Raw genomic sequence first — 10351 nt, forward strand, 5'->3', positions numbered from 1 at the left:
AATATTTTCATTTCATGTTTGATAGTTAGTTGACGTAAATTAGTTTTTGAGAACAATAGTTATTCGATATTATTAGATGATGATGTCATAACAAGAGGAACATTACATAATGGTTTGTTTATGCTAGACACTGCTCCACATATCATAAATGTAAGTGTGTCCAAGGGAAAATGAGATGAGGTGAATAGTGTATACCTGTGGCGTGACATTGTAGGCTAGGTCACATTCATGAGGGAAGGATTCAAAAGTTGCTAAAGGATAGATATCTAGATCCATTCGACTATGAGTCATATGCAACTTGTGAGCCTTGCCTTCGTAGAAAACTGACCCACTCTTCTTTTAGTGGAACTGGAGAGAGAGCCACTGAGCTGTTGGAACTCTTACATAGTGATGTATCTGGACCCATATCAACTCATGTCATAAGTGGTTACTATTAGTCATAGGTGCCCAACAAGCCAATCACGTGAGTGATGGCACGTGTGACTCGATACAGAATCTTTTTGCTTATTACATTTTGGCATATATCACTTTATAACTATTACACACACACACACACACACACATATATATATATATATATATATATATATATATATATATATATATATATATATATATATATATATATATATATATATTGTGATGTCCTTGGATTTGTGCAATGGGAATCGGATCGTGATGAGATCATGATAATGAGATCGATTCACCTATAAACACAGATCATAAATAATCCCGGTCATAGGTTACTCGAGAAGGACATCGTGATAACCAGACAGACTGGTGTGCTGTATACCCGTCCATATGATGGATGCAGCTGGTCTTATAGCTGCTCGTGTAGAGACACTAGGGATATAGTACAGGTGCTCATTGGAGAATGAGTTCACTGATTGATCCGCTTAAGGAATGCTAGATGGTTGATGATGCCTTATTATCATACAGTGATTCCGTAGTCCTAGTGGTGTATCTGGTCCTTAGACTTGAGACTCCAAGGATATCATGTATGAGTGCTCCACTCTTTGATACCAGACTTATAGGTTTGGCTGTCCCAGATCTAGTACAACTGATCATTAGGAGTGGTAGTCGACCTTACGAGGGCTATTGAGTATCGATAGAGGATCATCCACTCTTGACGTCATGAGAGGAATATCCCATGTGTTCTTTCTCAGACAAATCCCTTGCCAGGGTCATTCAGGTTGAGAGAGAAAGAGTTCTCCAAAAGAATCCGATTAGAACGAGACTCGAGTAGAAACCGTATGGGTCTGATAGCACCATGCTCGATATACGGTCTCTAGGATATTAGATGGATGAGGGACTATAGGTACACAATAACTGAGGACAGATAGGTCCAATGGATTGGATTCCCTTGTATCGTCTGGGGACTACGGCGTAGTGGCCTAATACATCCGTAGTCGATGAGTCGAGCGAATTATTACAAAGATAATAATTCACTGAGTTAGAAGGAGTTCTGACAGGTTTGACTCATGGCCAGCTCGATATTGGGCTTAGAGGGTCACACACATATGGTAGGCATTGCGATGAGTAGAGATTCGGATATGAGATATCCGACGGAGCCCGTATCTTATTGGATATCCAATAAGTCCATGAATTATTGGATCCCATGGACGAGATCCAATAAGAGCCCATGAGAGATTATTGAATAGAGATCTACTAATCTAAAAGGCTTGGGTTATTGAATGCAGATCCAATACCTACTAGGCGAGGATCCATTAGGATTTGACAGGAAACCTCTATAAATAGGAGGGATTCAGAGCCTCATAGGCCAAAGCCTTTGCTTGCCTCTCCTATTCTCCTCCCCCTCTCCACCTCAGAGCAGGCCTAAAGTTTTGAGGAGTGTCGTCACAGCCCTACTGTGTGGATCACCGCTAGAGAGGAGGACGCTTGACCTTCTTCACCCTCTCCTAAGGATCTGTAAGGAAACAGGGATATATGATCTCTCTAAGTAACACAATCTACTCTATACGCAGTTTTAAGTTTTGTGGATTTTATACACCAATCTTCGCACCACGACGAACATCTCTTTGGGAATCGAGGATTTTATTTTCTTGTTCTTCCGTTGCGCTTGTGATGTCGCCCCCAAGATTTCCCAACAGTTACTCCTACTTTATTACTTTTACTGATGATTTCTTAAGGTATGGACATCTATACTTGATGAAGTATAAGTCCGAGGCCTTTGAGAAATTCATAGAGTATAAGAATGAAGTGGAGAACCAGACTAGAAAGTGTATCAAGACTCTTCGATCAGATCGAGGAGGTAAGTATAGAGTTCACCTAGTTCCTCAAGGACTATGGGATTCTATCCCAATTTACACCTCCTTATGCACCTCAACTCAATGGTGTCTCTGAAAGGAGGAATCATACATTGTTAAACATGGTGTGGTCCATGATGAGTTTCGCTGACCTACTCATCTCATTCTGAGGATGCGTGTTGAATCTCGGATTTTGATGATAAAATTAATTGTTAATTGTTTGATCTAATCTATATATTGAGAAAAGTGTGCAGGATTAACTACAATAGAAGTAAGACATAAAGCATGTGTTGTGCCGGAGTCAAGATTGAGATCTCGTTAGAAGTTTAAGAGTTCGTCAAAAATCCGGACGTTCATTGGAAGTTCTATCGGAACCAACCGAGAAGTCCAGGAGCTTACCAAAGAAGCTCGTCAGAACTCGCCAAGAAGATTATCATAAAGTCTGGGAGCTTACCGGGAGCCCGTCGGAACATTGTTGAAAGTTCGTCGGAAGATCGCTGGAAGCTCGCCAGAAGAGCAATTGACATATCGGAATAATAATGCTTTGATTATGTCTTAGTTATTATATTTAGATAGTAGATTGAGTTAGAATTGGGAGGTAATCCCACTAACTTAATTAGGGGCCAACTGGGCCCTTAACATGGCTAAATTGGGTCGGATTGAATAGCCCATTCAACCCCTAAAAACATGGCCAGCGATAGCACCGCCAGGGCTGGTGGTGGCACCGCCCGGGAGACCTAGTCTCCCAAGTGGTCTGGGCGGCGGTACCGCTAGCAGTTAATGTTGCTAGTGGTGGTATCGCCAGAGCTCGGTCTCCGAGCTTTGTCAGGCAGTGGTACCACCCAGACTAGGTGGTGGTACCTCCTAGTGTCATACTACAGGCGATAGTACCGCCCAGTAATGGAGGTGGTACTGCTAGGACCCCGAAATATGGAGATATGACACTTTTTAGCTTCAATTTTTGAAGTCATTGGGGCTTATAAATACCCCACCCTTTTCTACATGAAAGGGTAACAAAGTGTATGTGTGAAAAATTTTAAGTGTTTAGGGTATGAAAAGTGTTATAAAAGTGAGAAGAGTTCTCCTCCTCCCTCTCTTAGCCTTATAACCATCCAAAAAAGAGGAGTGAGACTTGTAAGGGTTGTCTACTAAACCCGGCAAAAGGAGAAAGAGTTATAAAAGGTGGTTGGTCTTCTCCTATTGAAGAAAAGCCTTTAGTGGATGTCGGTGACCTCGATGGAGGAGGAATTTGAAGTGGATGTAAGTCTCATTGACCGAACCACTTTAAATTCCGGTTTGCTTTTCCTTTTGTGCAATTTACTTAACTGCAAATCTCCTTGAGCTTCTCCTTACATTCTTACAAAAGTTTTAAGTTCAATATCTTTCCAAAATGATTTGAATCGAGATGAACTTTATACGAAATCGAAGAATTTTTTGTTGCACTAATTCACACCCCCACCCACGCCCCCACCCCCCCCCTCTTAGTGCCGCCCTTGATCATAACAATGCGCCCTAGAGACCACAACTTACCTTCTGAACATAGTTCTAATTAAATAGGTAATGTCTACCGTATGAGATATGGAAAGGGAAAAAGTTCGATCTTAAAGTTGTTAAGATTTGGGGCTACCCTGCCCATGTTAAAAGGCACAACCCCGATAAGTTAGAATCAAGAATAGAGCGGTGCAAGTTCGTGGGATACCCCAAGGAAACTTATGGATATTATTTCTATCATCTCAAGGACCAAAATATCTTTGTACCCAAGAGAGCGGTGTTCCTTGAGAATGAACACATTCTTGACAGAGACAGTGGGAGCATGATAGAGTTGAGCGAGGTTAGAGAACCTAGCTCAAGCACCACTCCATAACCCGAGTCTTTTCATATACCTAGTACACAGTTTCTGATTTTACGTAGGTCTGACATAATATCTGTAATATCCCTCACTTTTAAAAATTATTAATAAAGATTTATTTATAAATTGGAGGACCTATATGTAAATATAAAAATTTCAAGGACTAAACTGTTAAGTAAAAAAAAAAAAAAAGAGAAAACCGAAAATTTCGGTTTTATCCCACCGCCCCCCACTCTCTCTGAAACAAAGAGAGAGGAGCGGTGGGGCATGGGGAGAAGAAGAAGAAAGGGAAGATGGAAAGGAGAGAGAGAGAGGCAGTAACAGTAGTTAGAGCTGCAACACCTCTGTTTCCCACGCCTCCCACGCTCTTTGAAATAGAGAGAGAGGAGCGGTGGGGCGTGGGGAGAAGAAGAAGAGAGGGAAGATGGAGAGGAGAGAGAGAGGCAGTAGCAGCAACAAGGGCTGCAACACCTCTGTTTCCGGGAAATAGAGGAGAGGATGTGTGGGGCGTTGGGGAGGAGAAGGGAAGAAGAAGAAGAGAGGAGGATAGCTGCGGCAAGGCTGCAGCGAGGAGGTGTGTGGCGTTGGGGAGGAAAAGGGAAGAGGAGAAGAAGAGAAGGAGAAGAAGAGGGAAAAGAGAGGGAAGAGGGAGATGAGCGAGAGGTGGCAGCAGCTAGGGCTGCAGCACCTCTGTTTCCTACAGGTGGAAACAAAGGAGAGGTGTGGTGCGTTCGAAGAGGAGAAGAAGAAGAAGAGGAAGCAGGAGAAGAGGTTGTGATACCTCTGTTTTCTGCAGAGGAAACAGAGGAGAGGGTGTGTGTGACACCGGGGAGGAGAAGGGAAGAAGAAGAGGAGAAGAAGAGAAGGGAAAGGAGGAGTTGCGGCTGCGGCGGTGGCAGCTGCAACTGGAAGAGAAGGAGAGGAAGAGAAGGTGAGGAAGAACAGAAGAAGAAGAAAGGAAGGAGAAGGAAGAGAAGGGAAAGAAGCAACTGTGGCTACGGTTGTGGCTGTGGCAGCTGCAGCTGTGGCTGTGGCAGCTGCAGCTATGGCAGGGAAAGAGGAAGAGGAAGGAAGATGGGAAGGAGAGGAAGAAGAGAAGGGGAAGAAGGGGCTGCGGCTGCGGCGATGGCAGCTGCAGTTGGAAGAGAAGAAGGAGAGGAAGATGAGCAGGGGAGGAAGAAAAGGTTGCGGCCGCGCCTGCAACAATTGCAGTTGGGAAAGAAGAGAAGAAAAGAAGAAGAAGAAGAGGGAAAAGAAGAGAGGAAGAAGAGGGAGAAGAGAAGAAAAGAAGAAGAAGAAGAGAGGGAAGAGGGAGAGGAAAGAGAGATAGCTGCAGCAGCTAGGGCTACAGCACCTCTATTTCGTGTAGGAGGAAACAGAGGAGTTCATGTGTGGGGGCATCGGGGAGGAGACGGGAAGAAGAGGAGAAGAAGAGAAACAGAAGAAGAAGAGGAAGAGAAGAAGTAGAAGCGGGTGAAGTGGCGGCACCTCTGTTTTCTGTAGAAGGAAACAGAGGAGAGGAGGTGTTGTGCATCGGGGAGAAGTAGAGAAGGAAAGGAAGAAGAAGAGAAAGGAAAAGGGAAGAAGAGAGGAAGAGGAGAAGGGGAGCTGCGGCAGTGGCAGCTGCAGTTGGAAGAGAAGGAGAGGAAACAGAGCAGGGGAGGAAGAAGAGGCTGCGACTACAGTTGCGGCTGCGACGTTGGCTGCGGTAGTTGTAGCTGCTGCTTTTGGGAAATAGAAAGAAAGGAAAGGGGAAAAAAGGGGGCTGTGGCCGTGATCCACTAGCTGTGGTGGTGGCGGCTACGTCTGCGGCAGCTATATTTGGGAAAGAAAAAGTAGGAACGAGAGAAGGGAGGAAGGAAGTAGTATAGTGGAAGGGACTGAGGTTGTGACAATAGCTGTGGTCGTGACTACGACTGTGATAGTGGAAACGGCGATGGCTGCGACAGCTATGTTTGAAAAAGAAAACGAAGGAATGAGAGTAAAAGAGAGCAGGTGACTATGCCTCTATGTTCTGCATGAGCTGTAGTTGTGGAGGAAAAAGAGGACATATGTAGAAAATGAAACAGGGAGAGGACACGAAGGAAAAGTATTAGGATTTGGGCTGACACCTTCTTTGGATCTTCAGATCAAAATCTTTGAAAGGCAAGTGTTCTGATCCTTGTAAGCTTTCTAATCTTTCCTATTGCAAGTGTCCTGATCTTTCCTTATTATAATTTTATCTCTACATTTGCTTTGAATATAAGGAACTTTACATTGTTCTAACCTTACAATTGATATATCTCCTGTTTAGACGTAACGATTCGAATCTGTGCAACTTCTGAGATTCTAACCTTTCTACCATGTTATGGTTATAACTTCATGTATTGACCTTTGATTTGGACAAAAATTATTTAATCAGAATATAGACTCATAAATCTTTCTTTTGATAGCTTAATTTAATAATTTAGAGTAAGTTTGTCTGCCCAAACTTCTATTTCAAATGAGCCTATAGATTCTGCAAAATAGGGATCGTAATTTTTGACCTTTTGATACCGAGCTACCTATAAGTCGATTTTGGAAACTCCGATTTGTTCAAAACTAATTTCATTAGAAACTAGACTCGTAGATCTTTCTTTTGATATATGGACTGAAAGATTTGGAGTCCAAACACCTGCCCAATTATCTATTGAATTCTGCCAAACAAAGATTTTATTCTCCGACCCTTGTTTACCAAATTATTTGTAACTCTCCGTTGGTTAGTTCAATTCATATGAAGCTTGTTTTATCTGAAAGTAGATTGAAATATCTTTCCAATGATATATTTCTGAGTAAATTAGAGTACGATTGATAGTTTGAATCATTTATTCAATGTGCCTCTTGAATTCTACCAGAAATCGAGCTTTGGTCGATTTCGCATATTCTGGTTTCATTCTTTTGGAAATTGATATCCTTTAGCTTTCTTATTCAATTGAGCTTTATATTACTGCTTTGAATTCTTATATGCTCTTGTCCTTAAAATTATTTGCATTCTTGAAAACTATTGTGTAACGTTTATGCTATATCGTATTGACTCATATAGGCACATGTATATCTCATTGTTTCGCATTTGCTTTCGATATGTGTCTATTCCGGTTTCATTCCTTTGGACATTGAATTCATCTAGCCTTCTTATTTGAATTGAGTTATATGTGATTGCTTGGAATCCTTGAATGCTCTTGCTTTCATTTCCTTTCAAATCTGAATACAATTGTGAAAGATTATTGCTTACTTCGTATTGACTCGTAATGGCACATGTACGTTTTGTTGTTCCGCGTGTGCTTCTGATATGTGCTATTTATTGTTCATACTACCCTTTTGTACTCTGGTGTTTGTGGGTTATGTGAACCTTTGCCAGAAATGGTAAAGGGAGTTATGCATAGAGCCTGCGATGCTCTGTCGACCCCCTCTGACTTCACCTAGACGTGGGTGGATGGAGCTCTCAAATGTGGGAGACTTCTGTCTAATGGTCATTCAGAAATGGATGAATCACATTCTGTTTGTGGTCCCACTACACCTTCTGTATGTTTGATATGATATCCAGAGCTTTGGTTATTGGTTTTTGTACATGCTTTGGATAAGAATGATATGAATGCAACGTCAAATACGACGTTTGAGCTTCTGTTTGGTATTTGTTATTGATATGCTCCAAAATGTTTCATACATCGTTGATATGCTTCGGAACATTTCATACACCACTGATAAGCTCCGAAACATTTCATTTGTTATTGATATGCTCCGAAACGTTTCATTCATTGTTGATATGCTCCAAAAGGTTTCATCTGTTATTGGCATGCTCCGAAATGTTCCATATGTCATTGATATGCTCCGAAACATTTCCTATGCTATTGATATGCTCCAATTACTCTATGCTCCATTCGTTTTGGAACCAAATATGTTTCGATTGAAATGACACATATGATTTGTATCTAATGATATGGTACCTTGAAAATTCTTATATTTTGTCTTGTATTATGATACCTTACTTGTTCAAAACCATTCCTTTTGTTCTGAATATGCTGTTTTTAGCTCACTCTATTGTTATATAAATCTTTCAGGTTAGCTTGTCACTCTTTGAGATGTTTGAATTGGGCCGAGGCAGTAGAGAGCTATTCAGTATTATGGGCAAGTCTTGTTGGTTATTATATTATTATTGTATAAGTATATTTTGTATGTAATAAAATGTTGTCGATGAATCAAAATGGATATACAGTGTAAAAGTGTTAGAAGATCTCTCTTATTTGGAATTTTGGAATGTTAAGTCTAGTTATGATGATATGAACTTCTGGTAAATTGTTGGAGTTCTAATTGTATAAATTATTTAGCTTGTGGATTTATAAATGTTGTTCATTTTGTTAAGTTGGCTTGGGTTGTCATAAATGTGAATTATCGAGTAACGTGATATATGATTATAAACTGCATAGGTTTTATAGATGTGAATTTGATAGAATGTTTTTCAGTGTCCTCAAATGTTAGTTTGGATCCTGGATTGGTTTATGATGAAAATTTTAATATTATCGATATTTTTGAGGGACGTGAGAGTATCCCATCCTCCTCAGAGATATGTGGGACATATTGGAGGACAGGATATTGAGGTTATTGATCCTCAGAACTACGAGGAGGCTATTACAAGTATAGACTTCGGGAAGTGGTAAGAAGCTATGAATTCTGAGATGGATTTCATGTACTCCAACAAGGTTTAGAACTTAGTTGATGCACCCGAGGGTATTGTATCTATCGGTTGCAAGTGGATCTTCAAGAAGAAGATCGGAGTAGATGGAAATGTAGATACTTATAAAGCAAGGCTAGTGAATAAGAGGTAACGTCAAAGGCACGGTGTTGACAATGACGATACCTTCTCACCAGTAGTCATGCTAAAATCCATCTGGATTCTATTAGCTATTGCAGCATACTATGATTATGAGATCTGGCAAATGGATGTGAAAACCGTAGTCTTCAATAGCAACCTCGAGGAGGAGGTATATATGATATAGCCCGAGGGATTCATGTCCAATGATTGTCCAGATAAGGTGTGTAGGTTGCTTAGGTCCATTTTTGGACTAAAGCAAGCTTCTCGAAATTGGAACATAAGATTTGATGAGGCAATCAGATCTTATGACTTCGTTAAGAACGAATATGAGCTTTGTATGTATAGGAAGGTAAGTGAAAGTGCTATCACCTTCTTGGTGTTATATGTGGATGACATCATGATCATTGAGAATGATGTAGTAATGCTATCTATAGTAAAGGCTTGGTTATCTAGACATTTCTCCATGAAAGACTTAGGAGAAGCATATTATATCTTGGAGATTCGGATCTATAGAGATAGATCCAAGATGATGCTTGGCTTTGCTAGTCATAAGTGCCCAGCAAGCCAATCACGTGAGTGATGGCACGTGTGACTTGATACAGAATCTTTTTGCTTATTATATTTTGGCGTATATCACTTTATAACTATTGCATAAATGCATATATATTGTGATGTCCTTGGATTTGTGCAATGGGAATCGGATCGTGATGAGATCACGATAATGAGATCGATTCACCTTTAAACACATATCCTAAATAATCCCGGTCATAGGTTACTCGAGAGGGACATCGTGATAACCGGATAGACTGGTGTGCTGTATACCCGTCCATATGATGGATGCAGCTGGTCTCATAGCTGCTCGTGTAGGGACACTAGGGATACAGTACAGGTGCTCATTGGAGAATGAGTTCACTGATTGATCCGCTTACGGAATGCTGGATGGTTGATGATGCCTTATTGTCAGACAACGATTCCGTAGTCCTAGTGGTGTATCTGGTTCTTAGACTTGAGACACCAAGGATGTCCTGTATGAGTGCTCCACTCTTTGATACCAGACTTATAGGTTTGGCTGTTCCCAGATCTAGTACAGCTGGTCATTGGGAGTGGTAGTCGACCTTACGAGGGCTATTGAGTGTCGATAGAGGATCATCCACTCTCGGTATCATGAGAGGAATATCCCATGTGTTCTTGCTCAGACAAATCCCTGGCCAGGGTCATTCGGGTTGAGAGAGAAAGAGTTCTCCGGGAGAATCCGATTAGAGCGAGACTCGAGTAGAAACCGTATGGGTCTGACAGCACCATGCTCGATATACGGTCTCTGGGATATTAGATGGATGAGGGACTATAGGTACATGGTAACTGAGGACAGACAGGTCCAATGGATTGGATTCCCCTATATCGTCTGGG

Source organism: Musa acuminata, chromosome BXJ2-8 (genome assembly GCF_036884655.1).
Source record: "Musa acuminata AAA Group cultivar baxijiao chromosome BXJ2-8, Cavendish_Baxijiao_AAA, whole genome shotgun sequence".
Lineage (NCBI taxonomy): Eukaryota > Viridiplantae > Streptophyta > Magnoliopsida > Zingiberales > Musaceae > Musa > Musa acuminata.